This window comes from Somniosus microcephalus, unplaced genomic scaffold (assembly GCF_052327205.1).
Source record: "Somniosus microcephalus isolate GS21.2 unplaced genomic scaffold, FLI_Smic_1.0 unresolved_chr1, whole genome shotgun sequence".
Lineage (NCBI taxonomy): Eukaryota > Metazoa > Chordata > Chondrichthyes > Squaliformes > Somniosidae > Somniosus > Somniosus microcephalus.
Genome location: NW_028225179.1, coordinates 157,492,861 through 157,514,199, shown reverse-complemented (window position 1 = coordinate 157,514,199; position 21,339 = coordinate 157,492,861). Strand labels below are relative to the sequence as shown.

The 21,339-nt window shown below is 51.6% G+C and overlaps 2 pseudogenes across 2 annotated transcripts in view; one reads left to right on the top strand and one right to left on the bottom strand.

Annotated features, from left to right (window-relative positions):
- Positions 1 to 559: 559 nt before the first annotated feature.
- Positions 560 to 21,339, bottom strand: part of LOC147096336 (zinc-binding protein A33-like) — a 34,167-nt pseudogene continuing 13,387 nt past the window's right edge. The window contains exon 6 of the transcript XR_015074595.1: positions 560 to 1,108. The product of XR_015074595.1 is annotated as a zinc-binding protein A33-like (transcript). The remainder of the gene's footprint in view (positions 1,109 to 21,339) is intronic.
- On the top strand, positions 12,364 to 14,427 carry LOC147096337 (zinc-binding protein A33-like; annotated as a pseudogene). The gene is made up of 5 exons (XR_015074594.1): positions 12,364 to 12,787; positions 12,878 to 12,973; positions 13,067 to 13,300; positions 14,195 to 14,217; positions 14,317 to 14,427. The product of XR_015074594.1 is annotated as a zinc-binding protein A33-like (transcript).

The following is a 21,339-nucleotide window of genomic DNA, read 5'->3' as shown; positions in this document are numbered from 1 at the left end:
TGAGGACTGATCGTTCAGGGTCAGAGAGTGGAAGGTCAGAGGGGATAGTGAAAACACTGCAAGGGGTGAGATTGCAAGAAGGGGTGGGGGTCAGAGGAAAGTGAAGGGGACGAAGCATCCCCAGGGGCATTGGTGTCTAAGAGTTGTTGAAGCTCGCGATCCTCGACACCTGAAAGGAAGATAAAATGTTTTCTTGTTAAAGCTGCGGATGAGGCAAAGGATGAAGTGGGACTGTGGACCAGGCCAGCTCTGAGATAGAGTGAGTCGGTGCTGCTGAAAGGGAGAAGCGGAGAGCGTGCATGTGGTGGTGCCTGGCGTGGAGTGTGGATCTCAGGCTGCGGTTTTCATTTAATTTTACAGGAATCTCTGGAGCAGTTGCCACGAGTTTGTTCCCCTGCACCGATTAAACAAACAAATCTCACCAACAAGACATTGTCACTCGGTTGTAGCCGCCCTGACCTCAGGTGACATTTGGACCATCCGCACCACCTGTGACTGAGACCGACGCCCATCAGTTTGCAGCTGGCAGGAGGCAGGGTGAAATTATGGGATGGACCTGTTAGTGTCCTTTAACCCCGCAGATTGTCAGCGGGGCGGAGTTTTTCCCGCCGTCATTCCGTCCCGAATTGAAGATGGGAAAAATTCTCTCAGTGAAAGTGTGGGTGAAAGTGTGGAGATGGGACATGTTGTCTGCATTGTAAAATGTCACCTGTCCGCCCTCATAGTCCAGGTACACCCCGATCTTCCGGGGCTTCACACTCGGGGTGAGGTGTGACCGTGAGCGGGAGGTGAGGGCAACATAGTCACTTCAGAGAAACAGCCCCACAGTCCAGTATCCGGTCTCAGGTCTCAGGTCGATTTCCCCTTTCCTCCCGGCAGACTCTCGGGCCACTCCCACAACCCACAGTCTCGTCCCCCACCTCCACCTCCCAGTAGTGTCTCCCTGATGTGAATCCCTCCGATCCCAGGACACAGGGCCAGAGATCAAACCTCTCCGGGGTGTCAGGGAGCGGCTGCCGTTTGTCTCCGAGTCTCACACTGGTCCAGTCCCCAGACAGGATGAGCCGGGGATTCGCTGTGTTCGGATCCAGAGTCAGAGAGGCTGGAGCTGGGGGAAAGTTAAAATAACACAGTCAGTGATTTCGTTTCTCGCTGTGATTTATTCAAACACTTTCCTTTTTAAAGTGACCACCCGGGCTCTGGGTTGTGTTCACGGAATCTGCTGCCACTCCAGGGTTTATGACCTAGGGGTCGATTTACGTCGTTTTCGGCCCCAAATCAGCGCTGTAGCGGAGATAAAGACCAGAGAACCACAGGAGACAGCGGGGGAGGGGAGAAACAGTGTGGGGTGGGGAGAGACAGCATGGAGGTGGGGAGAGAGACAGCGGGGGGAGGGGAGAGACAGCGGGGGGCGGGGGGAAGAGATAGCGAGGTGAGGGGGAAGAGAGAGCAGCGGGCTGGGGAGAGAGAGCGGGGGTAGGGGAGAGGGACATCGGGGGGAGGGGAGAGAGAGCGAGAGGGGAGAGAGAGGGGGAGAGAGATCGGGGGGAGAGCGGGAGCAGGGGGGAGAGAGGGAGGGAGAGAGAGTGGAGGGGGAGAGAGCGCGGCAGGGGGAGAGAGTGGGCTGAGGAGAGAGAGGGGGTGGGGGAGAGAAACAGCATGGGGTGGGGAGAGACAGCATGCAGGTGGGGAGAGAGACAGCGGGGGGAGAGGAGTGAGAGCGGGCAGGGAAGAGATAGCGAGGTGAGGGGGAAGAGAGAGCAGCGGGCTAGTGAGAGAGAGCGGGGGTAGGGGGAGAGAGGCAGCAGGGGGAGGGGAGAGAGAGCGAGAGGGGAGACAGAGGGGGGGAAGAGATAGCAAGGTGAGGGGGAAGAGACAGCAGCGGGCTGGGGAGAGAGAGCTGGGGTAGGAGGAGAGAGAGAGCGGGGTGTAGGGGGTTTTTCTCTCTTGCCCGTTCTGGTCTCCTGCCAGGCTTCGAGCAATAATTACCCTTGAGTGGTTCGACCCACTCCCCCTACGGTTCTAGACCTTGGACTTAGATGCAGAGAACAGTAGTGCAGAGAAAGGACTCAATAGACCAGGTTGAATAGCACGAAATGGATGCTTTTATTTTTAAACAGTTTGAAGCATTATAAAATACATGTCATAGGCACAGATTAAAGTAACTACAATCATGCACAAATTTATGAACTTAACTTTATGGAAATGGGGAACACACGGCACATCGAAAAAGGGAAAACACATTACGATAACCCTTAACTCCCTCCCCTATACCTAAACTAAGTTTCGACCTGGGGAACCTGGGACCATGCTCACCACTCTCGAAATCACGAAAAAAGGGGGGGTTCGCAGCCTTTTTGGCACCGCTTCCCATCGTCACATGGATTTGGAAGCTTCTGGCGCAGTCGATATTCTCTATCTCTTGAAGCGGCGGAGTAGACACAGCCTCGATGAGCGCTCGTCAAGGTTGAGATCCACTAAGTCGATTTGGGTTCATGGAGCAGACCCAGATGCAGGCTATGCACATGGGAGAATCTTGTGGCATGGATCGCCAGTCCTCCAGAGGGTTTCTTCTCCATCGGCCTGGGTCGTCGATGATCTCCCGACCCCAGTACCCGGGCCACCCTTGTCGTCTTCTTGCCGTGGCCGAGCCTTGTTTGGCTGAACACCGGCCACGTTGTCCTTTTTCCGAAACCGTCCGTCTTTAAAAAGACGAAAACGTTTTCATCGATGCTGCATCTGCCGAAGTGGAAGAGACGCCGATCCTGGCACCATCCGTCCTTCGTTCGTTCCTCGTGGAAGAAGTTCTCGACAAAAATGGAAGTCTGAAGTCGCCCAAGAAGAAGCCGTAGCAGTGAAGAAGTAAAGAGTGCTCTCCTAGATGGACTTTCAATCCCTAGTTATACTCTTTTGGGACAGTCTTATCTCCCGCCAAATCATAGTCCTGTCTTTGTATTAATTTTGGCGGGCAGAAATCTCTGCAGGGGTGCTTTGTCTTGTAACGGAGCCGGTGATAGCTTAAACTGGCCTTCCTGGCCGATAATGTCTTTTAATGTCCTTTGCATTGTCACCGCGGCTCGGTTCGCATATTGATCGGTCCGGAGATTTTCCTTGATGGCTGCTAAACGGTTTTTCCTTTGTACAATAAATGGGTATAAGTGTTTTTGCATTGTCCGCCCATATCTTGATGGGCCCCATCCTGTACTTATATCCATTGAATATGTATGCTGTTTCTCTGAGTTTCGGTTCCCAGATACTGGCTTTCACGGGCTTACTGTCTTCAATCCACAAGCCTGTCTGGCTCGCAGTAACAGAAATAAAATGGTTCAGAAACTGATCACGGGGCCCGGCGGCCATTTTGTATGCCCTTTTATCAAAGGTTTTTCTGTGCAAGCTTACTTTGGTCAATAAACAGTCTTATTTTACCCAGTTTTCTTGCGTGATTTTTGCTGAAAATTGCGAATCTTACAGGGGGAGGGGAGAGAGAGCGAGAGGGGAGAGAGAGCGGGGGAGAGAGGGAGCGGGCTGGGGAGAGAGAGGGCTGGGGAGTGAGAGCGGGGGTAGGGGGAGAGAGACAGTGGAGGGAGAGGAGAGAGAGCGAGAGGGGAGAGAGAGTGGGCTGGGGAGAGAGAGCGGGCTGGGGAGAGAGAGCAGGGGTAGGGGGAGAGAGACAGCGTGGGGAGGGGAGAGAGAGCGAGAGGGGAGACAGAGCGGGCTGGGGAGAGAGAGCGGGCTGGGGAGAGAGAGCGGGGGTAGGGGGAGAGAGACAGTGTGGGGAGGGGTGAGAGAACAGGAGAGGAGAGAGAGTGGGAGAGGAGAGAGAGAGTGGGAGAGGAGAGAGAGTGGGGGCGGAGAGGGATAGCGGGGTCGGGGAGAGAGAGCGTGGGAGGGGAGAGATAGCTGGGGAGGGGAGAGAGAGCGGGGGGAGGGGGAGTGAGCGGGGGGGAGGGGGAGAGTGAGCGGGGGGAGTGGGTGCAGGAAGACTTTCCCGGACACGAGAGAAATGACCCAATCCAATTACCGGTTGGACCAGAACCATGGAATCTTACATCACAGAAGGAGCCCGTTCCACCCATTGTGCCTCTGCCGGCTCTTTGAAAGCTCTGTCCCATTCAGTCCCACACCCCAGCTTTTAGTTCTCTTCAATGACATGTCCAATTGCCTGATGAATGTTTCTGTGGAATCTGCTTCCTCCACCCTGTCCGTTAGTGCATTCCAGATGATAACAACCCTTTAGATCTTTTGCCAATTACATTGAATCTGTGTCCGCTTGTTACTGACCCACGTGCGAGAGGAGACAGTTCCTCCTTATCCACTCCATCAAAACCCCTCATGATTTTAAATACCTCTATTAAATTTCTATGCCAGAAAGGTCCCGGCAGATTGGAAAACTGCTAATGTAACACCCTTATTTAAGAAGGGAAGTAGACAAAAAGCTGGAAACTATAGACCAGTTAGCCTAACATCTGTGGTTGGCAAAATGTTGGAGTCCATTATTAAGGAAACAGTAACAGAGCATTTGGATAAACATAATTTAATAGGACAGAGTCAGCATGGTTTTATGAAGGGGAAGTCATGTTTGACAAATTTGCTCGAATTCTTCGAGGACGTAACATACAGGGTGGATAAAGGGGAACCAGTGGATGTAGTGTATTTGGACTTCCAAAAGGCATTTGACAAGGTTACACAAAAAATTACTGATCAAGACAAAAAATCACGGGATTGGGGGTAATATACTGGCATGGGTGGAAGATTGACTATCTAACAGAAAACAAAGAGTTGGGATAAATGGTTCGTTCTCGGGCTGGCAATCAGTAACTAGTGGTGTTCCACAGGGGTCAGTGCTGGGACCCCAACTCTTTACAATCTATATTAACGATTTGGAGGAAGGGACCGAGTGCAACATATCCAAGTTTGCCGACGATACAAAGATGGGAGGGAAAGCAATGAGTGAGGAGGACATAAAAAACCAGCAAAAGGACATAGACAGGCTAAGTGAGTGGGCAGAGATTTGGCAGATGAAATATAATATTGGAAAGTGTGAGGTTGTGCATTTTGGCAGAAAAAATCAAAGAACAAGTTATTATCTAAATGGAGAGAAACTGCAAAGTGCTACAGTACAAAGGGATCTGGGGGTCCTGGTGCATGAAACACAAAAAGTTAGTATGCAGGTGCAGCAGGTGATCAGGAAGGCCAATGGAATCTTGGCTTTTATTGCAAGGGGGATGGAGTATAAAAACAGGGAAGTCTTGCTGCAGTTATACAAGGTATTGGTGAGGCCACACCTGGAATACTGCGTGCAGTTTTGGTTTCCATATTTAAGAAAAGATATACTTGCTCTCGAGGCGGTTCAGAGAAGGTTCACTCGGTTGATTCCGGAGATGAGGGGGTTGACGTATGAGGAAAGGTTGAGTAGATTGGGACTCTACTCATTGGAGTTCAGAAGTATGAGAGGTGATCTTATCGAAACATATAAGATTGTGAGGGGGCTTGATCGGGTGGATGCAGTGAGGATGTTTCCACTGATGGGTGAGACTAGAACTAGGGGGCATAATCTTAGAATAAGGGGCTGCCCTTTCAAAACTGAGATGAGGAGACACTTCTTCACTCAGAGAGTAGTAAATCTATGGAATTTGCTACCCCAGAGAGCTGTGGAAGCTGCAACATTAAATAAATTTAAATCGGAGATAGACAGTTTCCTAGCTGATAAGGGAATTAGGGGTTACGGGGAGAGGGCAGGGAAGTGGACGTGAGTCTAGATTCGGATCAACCATGATCCTATTGAATGGCGGAGCAGGCCCGAGGGGCCGTATGGCCTACTCCTGCTCCTACTTCTTATGTTCTTATAATGAGAACAATCCCGGCTTTGCCAGTCTCTCCACATAACTGAAGTCGATTGTCCCTGGTTTTATCCTGTTAAACCTCTTCTTTACCCTTTCCAAGAAAGGTCCAGGAGAATGAGGAGGGGTAATACGCTATACTCGCTGTCATAGAGCAAGACTTTGTGACTTTTATTAGGGCCACTTTGGTGACAGGGATGAAAATCTGGTTAGTGTGGTTCAAACATGCAGTTGCGGGAAAATGGCCAGGGATTTCAGAAGTGATCACACGTTCAAGGACTTTGTAGAAGAAAGTAAGGTTGGAGATCAAGTGCAAGGACAGAGGGATAGAGGGTGGGTAATTTTGAGGAAGGGTGTGATGACATTGGATTTGAAAAGGAGCTGGATAGGACGTGAGGAGAGGGAACCATTTACAATGTGAGCTAACAGGAAACCAGGAAGAGAAGTTGGGTGGGCAGCAGTTTAGTGGGAATGGGGTCAATGGAGCAGGAGGTGGGTCCAGCAGAGAATACAATCTCAGTAAGACAGGCAGCCTGGCTTCTGATTGGTTACTTGCACCATGGATATGTAAAATAAAGAGAATAATGCAGCGAGAGAATAAAAATAAAAATACCAAACATTGAACCGAATGTTGATGTTTTATCCGGTAGGAATATTGGTATAAAATATCAGAACATACATTGATGTGAATTTAAGAACTGAAGTAAGAACTGTGAATAACTCAAAGCAGATCAGAGAAAGTGGGTGAGAGTCTAGGTGGAAGTGAGTGATGATGGGATTAGTGTCACTGTGTGAAGCTGCTTTCAAAGGTGATGCGATGACTTTCTAGCGTGGTTCTAAACTCGGCTTTAAGCAGCTGTTTTCAAAGGCCACAAGGAAAGTACTGTTGTGAGTAAAATATTTCACAGGTAAGACAGAGTCCAGCATAAGGGATGCGTTGGAAATAAATACACTGCAATTACATCTGAAGGAGAAACTAACATTTCTAATGTTCCTGACAAATGTCTCAAAGCACTTCACACAATGTATTACTTTTGAAGTGTATTTTCTGCTGTGATATAGGGCAGGGTGTCCAATAGGGCAGGGGGTCCAAATTAGACCTCCCCTCTCCTCAGCCCTCACAATTCCACTCTCCAAGCCCAGGCAGCTCAGTCCTATTTGGGTTCACAGTTTTTTGCCAGCTTCTTATCAAACTCTCTCTTGAAGCTGCTGATACCCTCAGACAACTCTGCCTCCCTTACTTTGCATACCCTCCGCATAAAGTATTTGGGAGTGATTTACGTCTCACTATCGCCCGGATTTAAAGCGTAAACGGAGCAGTAATGAGAGAAAAATCACACGCAGTGCTTCCCACCTGGTTCCCACCAATGCCCGCCGGGATATTGTGTCGTAGCCGCGAAATAGGAATCCAGCGCTCCCGCACTAAACATGGGGGAAGCCTCATTAGTCCATGCAAACCGGATCCCATAATGTACATGGGACCCCAATGCAATCTTGGTCTTCCGTGGGATGGTGCGTGAGTTTCACAAAACAGCTTCAGTTCTTCCTGATGTTCCTCACAGTGAAGTTTACTTTCCTTCTCTTTCCCATTCAGGTTTAATTTTCGCGCTTTCTGGGCCAGACTCGCTCAGGCCCGATTGACCCGGAGGTTTCTGTCTGCAAATTCCCCTCTACATTCCGGCCAGGAGTTTGTCGCCTCCTGGTGTTCGCGAGGCCGGGTGACACAGGCGCGGCACAAGTTGTGCCCGCACTCCAGTATAACCGGATCGGTGAAGAAATCAAGACAAACGGGACAATTTCAATCCTCAGTGAAACTCTCCGCCTGGTGTCTGGAAGCCAGGATGAGTTTCAGCGCTTCCTGATTCAAACTGCTGGGCTGATATTTCTGTGGGTGGATCAGCCCCGGTTCGCCCATCAAATCCTCCTTCAGTTCCCTGCGGTGTTACCGTATTTACTCTGACAGTGATACAAAGTTATATAGTCACACAATAAAAGACAATTCCCAACTCCCTGTCATGAACTAACACTAAATTGTCACTAAATTGGCATCTTCAGTTCCCTGCTCTGTTACCGTATTTACTCTTACACTGTTACAACGTTATATATCGCACATTAATATTCCTAATCCCTAATAAAAACAGAAAATGCTGGAAACACTCAGCAGATCAGGCAGCGTCAGTGGAGGGAAAAACAGAACGTCTCAGGTCGGTGACCTTTGGTCAGAACTGAAAAGTGTTGGAGATTTAACAATCTGTAAACAAGTACAAAGCCAGGGGAAGGGGAGAGGGGCGGGCGCGCTGGGAAATAACAACAGGGAGGGTCTGTGATAGGGTGGGGGGCAGGAGTGAATAAATATCAAAAGGGATGATGGTGCAAAGCAAAAGAGGGTGGTAATGGGACAAGTAAAGAGACAAAAGGTGGGTCCAGAGGAGGTGTGAATGGTCCCAGCAGAATGGTGACGGTGGTTATGATCTGAAGTTCTTGAACTCAGTGTTGAGGCCGGAAGCTGTAAAGTGCCTAATGGCAAGATTCCTAATCCCTGTCATGATGAACTAACGCTACATTATCAGATGCTGCCTGACCTGCTGAGTGTTTCCAGCATTTTCTGTTGTTATTTCAGATTTCCAGCATCCGCAGTATTTTGCTGTTGTATTAGTGTTTGGTTCACTGCCACTTCTCTCCTCGGAATGCCCACCTTGAAGAAGTTCTGCTCTTCTCTCCGACGGGATTTCCGTTTGTCTCTTCAACCTTGTTCACCTTCATTGCTTTCGGTTTCCCTTCCCGTGTTTGATCAGGTATCTGCCAAGACTCGTTTTCACAGCCACATCTCTTTCCTCAGCATCTGTCTCCGGTTCCGACTTATTCCACGTGGATTCCGACTGAAATTCCACCCTTGGTGTTTCGGATCCCCCCAGGATTACAGATATCTCCGAGATATTCAGCGTTCCTCGAACTACTGCTCTCCACACATCCTGAGATCCAGGCTCAACGCCATGTGTCGCCACATCAACACTCTCGCCCTCTCCCTTCAGCAGCACCGACGCACTCTATCTCAAAGCTGTCCTGGTCCACAGTTCCATTTCATCCTTCGCCTCATCCGGCGCTTCAACAAAAAACTTGTTTTCTTCCTTTCGGATGTCAAGGATCGCGAGCTTCAAGAACTCTTGGACACCAGCGCCCCTCCGGAACCTTCTTCCCCTTCACTTTCCTCTGACCCCATCCCTTCTTCCAATCTCACCCCCTGCTGTGTTTTCACTCTCCCCTCTGACCTTCCCCTCTCTGACCCCGAGCGAGGGAGGCTGCCTGGCCTGCTGAGTGTTTCCACCATTTCCTGTTGTTACTACATTATCAGAGCTGCTCATAAGCGGCCGTTTGGAAGAGACAGGCGAGTAGATGTCATTTTAGAGACAAAGGCGGGAGTTAACAGTGAACTCAGGAAACGGGAGTGTGAAATATATAAGGACACATTTGAGATGGAAAGTCCGGCTCTCACAAGCGATCTTACAGAGCTCCGTGACCCTATGAGCCTCTGTCCAGTCTAACCAGTTCCGCAGAGAGAGTTGAGCGACACACATTCTGCCCGCAGAGTGAATGCCATCGCGATATTCACCAGAAGAACCGACACACCAGGAGTGCAGCAGACTGGAGGTGACTTGCCCAAGACAGAGTCTTGAGACCAAGACTGACAGCGATCCTGTTCAGTTCCCGAGTTCTCCAATCACTTGTTCTCCACCATTACTCGACTGAACTCGCTCTGTGGGCACAACAATGCCCTGGTGTCAATCATATTGGTTTATGTCGGGCAATTCAAAGCTCGTTAAATACTGCAGCATATATCAAACCCTACACATTAATGGCGAATCCTAATGTGTGTATATTTCCCACATGATTGTGGATATTAATGTGGCATTTTCTAGCTAATCTTTCCCAATGAGGGCCCTGGAACGTGTAATCAAACAATGGGATTGAATGAAATCAATTTTGAGAAGGTGGATTTGATCAGATCCAAGTGTAAGAATACATAAGAATCAGAGGATGATACAGCACAGAAGGAGGCCATTCGGCCCACCGTGCCTGTGAACCTTCAGAGACAGTCACCGCTTCTTGGGCCGTTTTTAATGGGGATTCTTTCCTGCAGCACTGATATCCTGCCAGCAGGTGGCAGTAATGCACTTTGTAACAATGACAGACTTGCGATCAAACAGCGTCTCAGGGACTGGGAGGGCAGCACTGCCTGAGATGTGAATCCACAGACCCAAAATACCCGACACACAGTTTGAGTAACTCGAGAATCTTTTCTATTTCCGAAAACAAACTTCATTTACTCAAACATATACGAAACAAGCTCCAAATACATTCTGTACAGTATAAAGTCATCTTGGATTTCAAGCCTCACTTTCAATGCATCAATGCTCTCAACTTCAACCACCCAATGAGGCAGCGAGTTCCACATTCTCACCAATCTCCATGTAAAGAAATTCCTCCTAATATTGGGGGAAAGTTGACACTTCAAGGCCTTCCAACATCAGTTGATGTTTTTTTCTGGCCCAGTGTCCCTGGGAAGGATCCATTGAGCACAGGGGCCTGTGTTATGGAGTTTCCCGGGAGGACCCGGCCTCGACAGAAAATCCACTGCATCTTCACATAAGAACATAAGAAATAGGAGCAGGAGTCGGCCATTTGGCCCTTCGAGCCTGCTCCGCCATTCAATAAGATCATGGCTGATCTTCTACATCATCTCCACTTTCCTGCACTATCCCCATATCCCTTGATTCCCTTAATATTCAAAAATCTATCGATCTCTGTCTTGAATATACGCAATGACTGAGCCTCCACAGCCCTCTGGGGTAGAGAATTCCAAAGATTCACCACCCTCTGAGTGAAGAAATTTCTCCTCATCTCAGTCCTAAATGGCCGACCCCTTATTCTGAGACTGTGACCCCTGGTTCTAGACTCCCCAGCCAGGGGAAACACCCTCCCTGCATCTACCCTGTCAAGCCCTGTAAGAATTGTGTATGTTTCAATGAGATCACCTCTCATTCTTCTAAACTCGAGAGAATATAGGCCTGGTCTAATCAATCTCTCCTCATAGGACAATCCCCCATCCCAGGAACCAGTCTGGTGAACCTTCGTTTATTCCCTCTATGACAAATATATCCTTCCTTAGTTAAGGCAACCAAAACTGCGTACTCCAGGTGTGGTCTCACCAGGGCCCTATATAATTACAGTAAGACGTCTTTACTCTTATACTCAAATCCTCTTGTAATAAAGGCCAACATACCATTTTCTTTCCTAATTGCTTGCTGTACCTGCATGTTAACTTTCAGTGATTCGTGTACAAGGACACCCAGGTCCCTCTGAACACCAACATTTCCCAATCTTTCACCATTTAAAAAATACTCTGCTTTTCTATTTTTCCAACCAAAGTGGATTACTTCACATTTCTCCACATTATATTCCATTTGCCATGTTTTTCCCACTCACTAAGACTGCCTGTATCCCCTTGAAGCCTCCTTGCATCCTCCTCACAACTTACATTCCCACCCAGCTTTGTATCATCAGCAAACTTGGATATGTTACATTTGGTCCCCTCATCCAAATCATTGATGTAGATTGTGAATAGCTGGGGCCCAAGCACTGATCCTTGCGGTACCCCACTAGTTACAGCCTGCCAACCCAAAAATTACCCGTTTATTCCTACACTCTGTTTTCTGCCCGTTAACCAATCCTCAATCCATGCTAGTATATTATCCCAAATCCCATGTTTAATAACTTCGTCTGTGTCACTTTATCGAATGCCTTCTGAAAGTCCAAATACACCACATCCACTGGTTCACCCTTTTCTATTCTGCTAGTTATAACTCAAAAAACTCGAACAGATTTGTTAAACACGATTTCCTTGTCATTAATCCCTGTTGACTCTGCCCAATCCTATCATTATTTTCTAAGTGCCCCGTTACCACGTCCTCAATAATAGATTCCAGCATTGTCCCCGCTACTGATGTCAGGCTAACTGGTCTGTAGTTCCCCGTTTTCTCTCTCCCTCCTTTCCTAAATAGTGGGGTTACATTTGCTACCTTCCAAGGCGCTATATAAATGCAAGTCTTTCTTTCTAGCAGATAAAATCGATCCTCAATGCTTCAATCCCTCTAAAGATACTCTCTGTGCCTGTCATCTAAAATCACTCCTTGACATTTGTGGCACTTTGTGTTTTAGGGTGAGCGGCTGCAATCATTAACACAATTCAGTTTATGGATCTCTATCTCACACCGTGTGTCACCAGAGGGTTTGTAGTCGGCAGTGAGTTCAGTCTGGAGCAAAGTGCCCTGGAATCTCGATCCCCGCCCATCTCCGCCTCCTCCCTCCCTCTCTCTCCCTCCCCCCACTGCCGACACTCCAGGAACCTTCACCCTCCCGGCCAGGGTTCAATTATTCCCCTCCGTGCTCTGATAGGCTGAAATCGCTGAACTGAGGCAGTTCGGCAGCAGAAAAACATCGAAACTGAAAGCGGTTTGAATCAGGAAGTGCTGAGGGTGAACATGGCTTCCAGACAGCAGGCCGAGAGTTTGACCGAGGAGGCAATTTGTCCCATTTGTCTTGATTTCTTCACCGACCCGGTTTCACTGGAGTGTGGGCACAACTTCTGCCGCTCCTGTATCACAGAGTGTTGGGAAAAGGAGACAAACTCCTGCCCGGAATGTAGAGAGGAGTTTCCGGAAATAAACCTCAGAGCCAGTCGGGCCTTAGCGAATCTGGCCGAGAAAGCGCGAAAATTAAAGCTAAATCCGAAAGAGAAGGAAAGTAAACTTCACTGTGAGGAACATCAGGAAGAACTGAAGCTGTTTTGTGAAACTGACAAGAAATTGATCTGTCTGATTTGTAGAGATGCGCGGGAACACAGAGAGCACCGCTTCAAGCCCATTAAAGAAGCTGTTGGAATCTACAAGGTAAAAGGGAACAGATTTCATCACCTGATTATTTTATCACATTTTCATGGTCTAACACTTTTATTCTGTGATTTTCTCTCCCAATCCCAGGATCAGCTGAAATCTTCCTTAGATTCTCTCACAGAGAAGAAATCGGCGGTTCTAGAAACGGAATTAAAACAGAAACAACAGATTTCCGCAGTTAGGGTAAGGTCTCCCTGTGCTGATTTTCTGGGATCTCGGTTAGTTTTGTTCCCTTTATCGCGGTACATTAATTATGCTTCACATTTCATTTGGTAGGAACAGTCGAGCAGTCTGCAGACCCGCATCACATCGGAGTTCGCTAAAATGCACCAGATTCTCGGTGAGAAAGAGCAGCGTTTAATCAGAGATCTCAGGGAACAAGAGGGGGAGATTCTAGAAACAATGGAGAAAAACCTCAGAGAAATTCAAGATAATTTAAATTCTATTCAGGAGAAACTCTCAAAGTTGCAGAAACAGTTGGAGCAAAAAGACGGGCTGACATTTCTAAAGGTGAGGATTATATTGCGGGTCAGTTCAGTGAAACTTCACACAGTCAAAAATAACTGAAATAAATGCAGCATTTGCTGAATAATTCGAAACTGATTTAAACCGATTGTTTTGTCTATTCCGGGGCAGTTCTGTTGTTGTCACCGAACTAACCGGCTCCCGCACTGTCTGCAGATTCCCGGGAATACCTGCAACTTCCCAGGAATGGGTTGTCCTGATCTTGATATTTTGCTTGTAATTATTTCCGTGTTGCTCCAGTTTAATATTTTCCTGGCACTCAGATTGCAATCCAGTTACAGTTCCATGTTGTGAGTGTGTGGGTGTGTCTGGTGCGGTGGGTGTGAGAGTCACTGTGTCTGTGAGTGACACTGATGTTGAGTTCCAGTATCTGACACACAAATCAGGCTTTTCAACTACTTACAATCATAGAATCCCACAGCACAAGAGGCCCATTGTGCCTGTGCCGGCTCTTTGAAAGAGCTGTGCAATTAGACCCACTCCCCCCGCTCTTTCCCATAGCCGGGCAATTTTCCCTTTCCAAGTGTATCTCCAATTCCCGTTTGTAAATCACTATGGAATCTGCTTCCTCCACCCTGTCAGTCAGTGCATTCCAGATCATCACAAGTCATTGTTAAAAAATCCCCGCTTTCTTATTTTGCCAATTATCTTTAAGATTTGTGAATGTGATCCCCCAGGTCTCTCTGTTCCTGCACCACATTTAAAATTGTACCATTTAGTTTATTTTGCCTCTCCTCATTCTTCCTTCTAAAATGCATCACTTCACACTTCTCTGTGTTAAATTCTACCTGCCCTGTGTCTGCTCATTTCACCAGCCTGTCTGTGTCCTCCTGAAGTCTTTTACTATCCTGCTCACTGTTTGTGTTTTATTTATTTCAGGAGGAAGCTTGTCGGAAGAGGAGGTAGGACATGCTCTTTACTGAAACTCTGCACAGTTTGGTAAAATAACTCAGAAAAGTGTTAAATGTCGATTTATAACATCAACTGTTCAATATTTACAGGATTAGTGAGGACTATCAAGTACTGTCAGTAGCAGATGGCGCCCTGTCTATCGGAAAGTTCATCGGCCCTTTACAGTACACAGCGTGGAAAGAAATGATAGACGCCATTAACCCCGGTAAAACTCTTATATTCCTTTCCCGGATTTATAAATCCAGCTGAGAAGAGACAGAACGGGCTCCCGGACTCCAGATTAAATGTTCACTGATGTCCGTGTCTAGTCTGGAAGTCAGGAGTCTTTGCTCTGGATAAGGGAGGGCTTGGGGTGATCTTATTGAACTATTCAAGATCCTAAACCGCAGAGAGAAGATAAACATCCACAGGTTTAACACAGTCACAGAGTCTACAACAAAGTAGGGATAGTCTCAAACTGAGAAAAGGGAGGGTGAAAAGGCAGTTTGGATTGAGCGAGGCTGGGTTTTTGAGTGACCCCATTGATCGGGCAGGCAGTGAGTCAGTGAGCCCACTGCTCGCTCCATGAAATTGGTCAGAGGCCCAATCCATTCTCAGGGTTGGGCTTCAGGACAATATTGCTGGCGAGTTGCCCATGGATTTGAAGCATGGGAAGGTGCTCGGTGATCCTTGAGGATGGAGGCGGGAGACAGGAAATCCGCCAAATCCTCCCTGGAGGCAAGTGAGCAGGAGCTGTTTAAAGGTGGGCGGAGTGGGTTGGGACGGTGGGGGAGGTTACAGGAAAATACGGTGGGCGGCTGGAAAACCAAGGATCGACCAGCAGCAGGCAGGATAATTCATGCACCTCCTGACCACAGAGAAACTGTTACGAAAGAGGGAAAAAAGAACGTGTTTTGATTTCGTGCCTTTCACGACCTCGGGACGTCCCAAAGCGCTTTACAGCCAATGAAGAGTTTTTAAAGTGTAGTCACTGTTGTAATGTAGGAAACGCCGCAACCAATTTCTGCACAGCAAGCTCCCACAAACAGCAATGTGATAATGACCAGATGACCAGTTTTGGTGATGTTGGTTGAGGGACAAATATTGTCCAGGACACCGGAGAGAACGAACTCCTTGCGCTGGATTCCTATTTCGCGGCTGCGACACCATATCCCGGCGGGCATTGGTGGGAACCAGGTGGGAAGCACTGCGTGTGATTTTTGCCTCATTACTGCTCCGTTTACACTTTAACTCTGGGCGATAGTGAGACGTAAATCACTCCCAAATACTTTATGCGGAGGGTATGGAAAGTAAGGGAGGCAGAGTTGTCTGAGGGTATCAGCAGCTTCAAGAGAGAGTTTGATAAGAAGCTGGCAAAAAACTGAACCCAAATAGGACTGAGCTGCCTGGGCTTGGAGAGTGGAATTGTGAGGGCTGAGGAGAGGGGATGTCTAATTTGGACACCCTGCCCTATTGGACACCCTGCCCTATATCACAGCAGAAAATACACTTCAAAAGTAATACATTGTGTGAAGTGCTTTGAGACATTTGTCAGGAACATTAGAAATGTCAGTTTCTCCTTCAGATGTAATTGCAGTGTATTTATTTCCAACACATCCCTTATGCTGGACTCTGTCTTACCTGTGAAATATTTTACTCACAACAGTACTTTCCTTGTGACCTTTGAAAACAGCTGCTTAAACCCGAGTTTAGAACCACGCTAGAAAGTCATCGCATCACCTTTGAAAGCAGCTTCACACAGTGACACTAATCCCATCATCACTCACTTCCACCTAGACTCTCACCCACTTTCTCTGATCTGCTTTGAGTTATTCACAGTTCTTACTTCAGTTCTTAAATTCTCATCAATGTATGTTCTGATATTTTATACCAATATTCCTACTGGATAAACCATCAACATTCGGTTCAATGTTTGGTATTTTTATTTTTATTCTCTCGCTGTATTATTCTCTCTATTTTACATATCCATGGTGCCAGTAACCAATCAGAAGCCAGGCTGCCTGTCTTACTGAGATTGTATTCTCTGCTGGACCCACCTCCTGCTCCATTGACCCCATTCCCACTAAACTGCTGCCCACCCAACTTCTCTTCCTGGTTTCCATGCTAGCTCACATTGTAAATGGTTCCCTCTCCTCACGTCCTATCCAGCTCCTTTTCAAATCCAATGTCATCACACCCTTCCTCAAAATTACCCACCCTCTATCCCTCTGTCCTTGCACTTGATCTCCAACCTTACTTTCTTCTACAAAGTCCTTGACCGTGCGGTCACTTCTGAAATCCCTGGCCACTTTGCCACAACTACATGTTTGAACCACACTAACCAGATTTTCATCCCTGTCATAGCCCCAAAGTGGCCCCAATAAAGGTCACAAATGACACGCTCTGTGACAGTGAGTATAGCTCATTTTCCCTCCTCATCCTCCTGGAGCTCTCTGCAAACATTGACCATTCTCCTCCAATGTCCCTCCTCAATTGTCCTACTCAGTGGGACTGCCTTTACTTGGTTCACATTTGCCTATTTGATCGTAGCCAGAGTATCTCCAGCAATGGCTTCTCTTCCCGCCCCCACACAGCACCCCAGGAGATTCTCAAGCATTTATTGTTGGTCTTCTTCTCTCACTGATCTACATTTTACCACTTGTCAACCTCATCCACAGAAACAGGCTCAGTTTCCAGATGTACACCGATGGTACCAGCTCTACCTCTCCACCACCTCCCTTGACTCCTCCACCACCAGTGTGTTGTCCAACAGATTATCTGGAATCCAGTTATGGAGGAGCCAGAATTTTTCCAGTTAAACATTGTGAGATTTAAGCCATCAGTTTGGAAATTGTCAACAAGTCTACATCCTGGCCACCAACTCCACCCCCTCCTTGGCCACTGTCTCAGGCTGAACCAGACCCTTGCTGTTCTATTCAATCTGGAATTGCACTGCTGATTGTGATCAATCTAAGAGTGTCTGGGACTTTGTCTCCAGTACATGGTGTATCCTGTCTCTCCCATTTCCTCTGCTGAGCTTTTTAATTTAGTTTCCCTCGGTTGTTTTTGGTTCTCTCTTCATTTCCTCATCTCATTTTTTTTCCTTTTACCTTTTCCCTTCCCTTCTCCCTTTTCGCCTGATGCTGCTACTTTCCCTCTCTCCCCACCTTGACAGGGTTGATTAGTGGTGTGTGGGTCATGTCTGTTATGCACTCTGCAGGCACTGAGAATAGCGGGAGACTGGGGCTGCAGAGTTCCTCACAGTGGCTCAAGATCAGAGCAGGATGGCAGAGGGAAAGGAAAAACCCCAAAAACCCGCAACTTACTCTCTGCCCCCAGTGTCTGCAGAGCACTTTCTGGGTTAGAAAACCAGCGTATAGAAAATGGGCCTCGTTACACCAGTTTTACAGGGTAAAAAGGACCAATTTCAGGGTGTAGTGTCCTGTGCCCAAGGACTCTTGAAATAGGCCTCAGCTGGACTATTGTGTATAATTCTGAGCACTACACTTTAGGAAGGATGTCGAGTCAATGGAAAGGGTGCTGAGATTTACCACCCAGCTCTCTCGCCTCCCCTCCCGCACACCCTCACCTCTCCGATGCCCCCTCTCCCCTCCCGCATCACATCGCCCCTCTGACACCCCTCTCTCCTCCCGCGGACCACTCCCCTCCCGCACCCTCTCTCCTCTCCTGCACCCCCTCCCCTCCCGCGCCCTCTCTCCTCCCACACACCCTCCCCTCCCGCACCCTCTCTCCTCTCCCGCACCCCCTCCCCTCCCGCACCCTCTCTCCTCCCGCACACCCTCTCGCCTCCCACACCCCCACTCCCCATCCAGTGTCTCTTGACCTCCAATGCCCCTTCAACCATCCCCTCCCATGCCCCCTCTCCACTCCTGCGACCCCCCCCTCCCCTCCCGAATTCCACTCCCCTCCCACAATTCCTCTCCCCTCTCCTTCCAGTCGTCTCTGCCCCTGTTCCTGCCCCCTGTCCCTCTCCCTCCCATGTCCTCTCTCCACTTTCCCCTCCCCATCTGCCCTCTGGCGCCCCCCTCTCCCCACCCACGCCCACTCTCCCCTCCGGCGACCCCTCCCCCGCTCTCTCTCCCCTCCCCCCCCACTCTCCCCTCCCCGCTCTCTCTCCCCTCCCCCTCCCCGCTCTCTCTCCCCTCCCCTGCCCCTCTCTCCCCTCCCACTCTCTCCCCTCCCCCTCCCCTCTCTCCCCTCCCCTCTCTCCCCTCCCCCTCTCTCCCCTCCCCCTCTCTCCCCCCTCTCCCCTCCCCCTCTCTCCCTCCCCTCTCTCCCCTCCCCCTCCATCTCCCTCCCCTCCCCCTCCTCCCCCTCGCTCCCCCTCCCCCTCCCCGCTCTCTCTCCCCTCCCCGCTCTCTCTCCCCTCTCCCTCTCTCTCCCCTCCCTCTCTCCCCCCCTCTCTCCCCCTCCCCCTCCCCCTCTCTCTCTCTCCCCTCCCCCTCTCTCTCTCCCCCTCCCCCCTCTCTCTTCCCCCTCCCCCTCTCTCTTCCCCCTCTCTCTCTCTCCCCTCCCCCTCTCTCCCCTCCTCCTCTCCCCTCCCTCTCTCTCCCCTCCCCCCTCTCTCCCCCTCTCCTCTCTCTCCCCTCCCCCCTCTCTCTCTCCCCTCCTCCTCTCTCTCTTCCCCCTCACCCTCTCTCTCTCTCCCCCTCCCCCTCTCTCTCTCTCCCCCGCTCCCCCTTCCTCTCTCTCTCCCTCCCCTCTCTCTCTCCCTCCCCCTCTCTCTCTCCCCCCTCCCCCTCTCTCTCCCCCCTCCCCCTCTCTCTCTCCCCCCTCCCCCTCTCTCTCTCCCCCCTCCCCCTCTCTCCCCCTCTCTCTCTCTCCCCCCTCCCCCTCTCTCCCCCCCCTCCCCCCTCTCTCTCTCCCCCTCCCCCTCTCTCTCTCCCCTCCCCCTCTTTCTCTCCCCCCTCCCCCCTCTCTCTCTCTCCCCCCCTCCCCCTCTCTCTCTCCCCCCTCCCCCCTCTCTCTCCCCCCTCCCCCCTCTCTCTCCCCCCTCCCCCCTCTCTCTCCCCCCTCCTCCTCCCCCTCTCTCTCTCCACCCCCCCCTCTCCGCTCGCTCGCTCCCCCCCCCTCCCTCCCCCGCTCGCTCTCCCCCCTCCCTCTCTCCCCCCCTCTCTCTCTCCCCCCTCCCCCTCTCTCTCTCTCCCCCTCCCCCTCTCTCTCTCCCCCCCCTCCCCCTCTCTCTCCCCCCCCTCCCCCTCTCTCTCTCCCCCCTCCCCCTCTCTCTCTCCCCTCCCCCTCTCTCTCTCCCCTCCCCCTCTCCCCCTCCCCCTCTCTCTCCCCCCTCCCCCTCTCTCTCCCCCCTCCCCCCCCTCTCTCTCCCCCCTCCCCCCCTCTCTCTCCCCCCTCCCCCCTCTCTCTCCCCCCTCCTCTCCCCCTCTCTCTCTCCACCCCCCCCCTCTCTCGCTCGCTCGCTCCCCCCCTCCCCCGCTCGCTCTCCCCCTCCCCCGCTCGCTCTCCCCCTCCCCCCGCTCGCTCCCCCCGCTCCCCCTCCCCCCGCTCGCTCTCCCCCCTCCCCCTCACCCGCTCACGCTCCCCCTCGCCCGCTCACGCTCCCCCTCCCGCTCCCCCTCGCCCGCTCCCCCTCCCCCTCGCCCGCTCCCCCTCCCCCCCCGCCCGCTCGCTCTCCCCCCGCCCGCTCGCTCTCCCCCTCGCCCGCCCGCTCGCTCTCCGCCTCGCCCGCTCGCTCTCCCCCCTCGCCCGCTCGCTCTCCCCCTCGCCCGCTCGCTCTCCCCCCTCGCTCTCCCGCTCGCTCCCCCCTCACCCGCTCCCCCCTCCCCCTCACCCGCTCACCCTCCCCCTCCCCCTCACCCCGCTCACCCTCCCCGCTCACTCTCCCCCTCCCCCTCCCCCTCACCCGCTCACTCTCCCCCTCACCCGCTCACCCTCCCCCTCACCCGCTCACCCTCCCCCTCACACTCCCACATTCTCTCACCTTTCCTCTCCCGCACTCACCTCCTTTCCCCTCCTGCACCGGCGCTCCCCTCCCTGGTCCCATCTGCCCTCCCACTGTCCCTCTCTTGACCCTGCCACTCTCCTCACTCCCACTACTTCCAGTGCATCTTCATCCCCTCCCTTTTCGCCTCGCATTCCCCCGCAGCCCCACCCTGCATTCGCAACTCTCCCCTCCCAGTTCCACCCTCACCCCCCTGTGCCCCATCCCTCCAATCCTGCGCCCTCTCCCCTCTCCTCCCGCATCCCTCTCCCCTACCGCGCCCCCCTCTTTTTTCACTCCCGCAGGCCACTTCCCGACCCATATGCGCCCCCTCTCCCCTTGAACCCCTTCTCCTCTTCAGTGACCTCTCTCCCCTTTCCCGCACACCCCTCCAACCCCCTCCCATTCACCCTCTCCCCTACCGCACCCCATCTTCCCTCCAGCACTCCCCTCTGCCCTCGTGTGCCTCCTCTCCTCCCCTTTTCTGCACCCCCTCTCCTCTCACCTTCAGCGCCGCCTCTCATCTCTATTCTCCCCCGCTCTCCCTCTCCCCTCGAGTGTCCCCTCTCCCCTCTGGCGCCCCCTCTCCTCGCCCCTCCCCCGCTCCCTCGCCGCTCCCTCGCCCCTCCCCCGCTCCCTCGCCCCTCCCCCGCTCCCCCCTCCTCTCGCCCCTCCCCCCCGCTCTCTCGCCCCTCCCCCGCTCTCTCCTCTCCGCTCCCTCTCCCCTCCCTCCTCTCCTCCTCCCCCCTCTCTCACCTTTCCTCTCCCGCACCCCCGCTCCCCTCCCACTGTCCATCTGCCGACCCTGCCACTCTCCCCACTCCCACTCTTTCTGGTGCATTTTCATCCCCTCCCTTTTCACTTCCCATTCCCCCGCAGGCACCCTCAGCACCCGCGACTCCCCCCTCCCCGGTCAACTCTCCCCCTCCCGCGCCCCCTCTCCTCTCCTGTCCCACATGCCTCTTCCCTCTCCTCACGCATCCCTCTCCCCTCCTGCGTCCCTGCTCTCTCACCCCCTCCTCCCCTCCTATACACCCTCTCCCCTACCGCACCCTCCCTCCCCTCCTGAACCTCTCTTCCCTCCAACATGCCCCTATCCCCTCCTCTTCCACGCCCCCCTCATCTCTATTCTCCCCTCCCATGCCGCTTCTCCCCTCACCTCTCCCGCACACCCCTC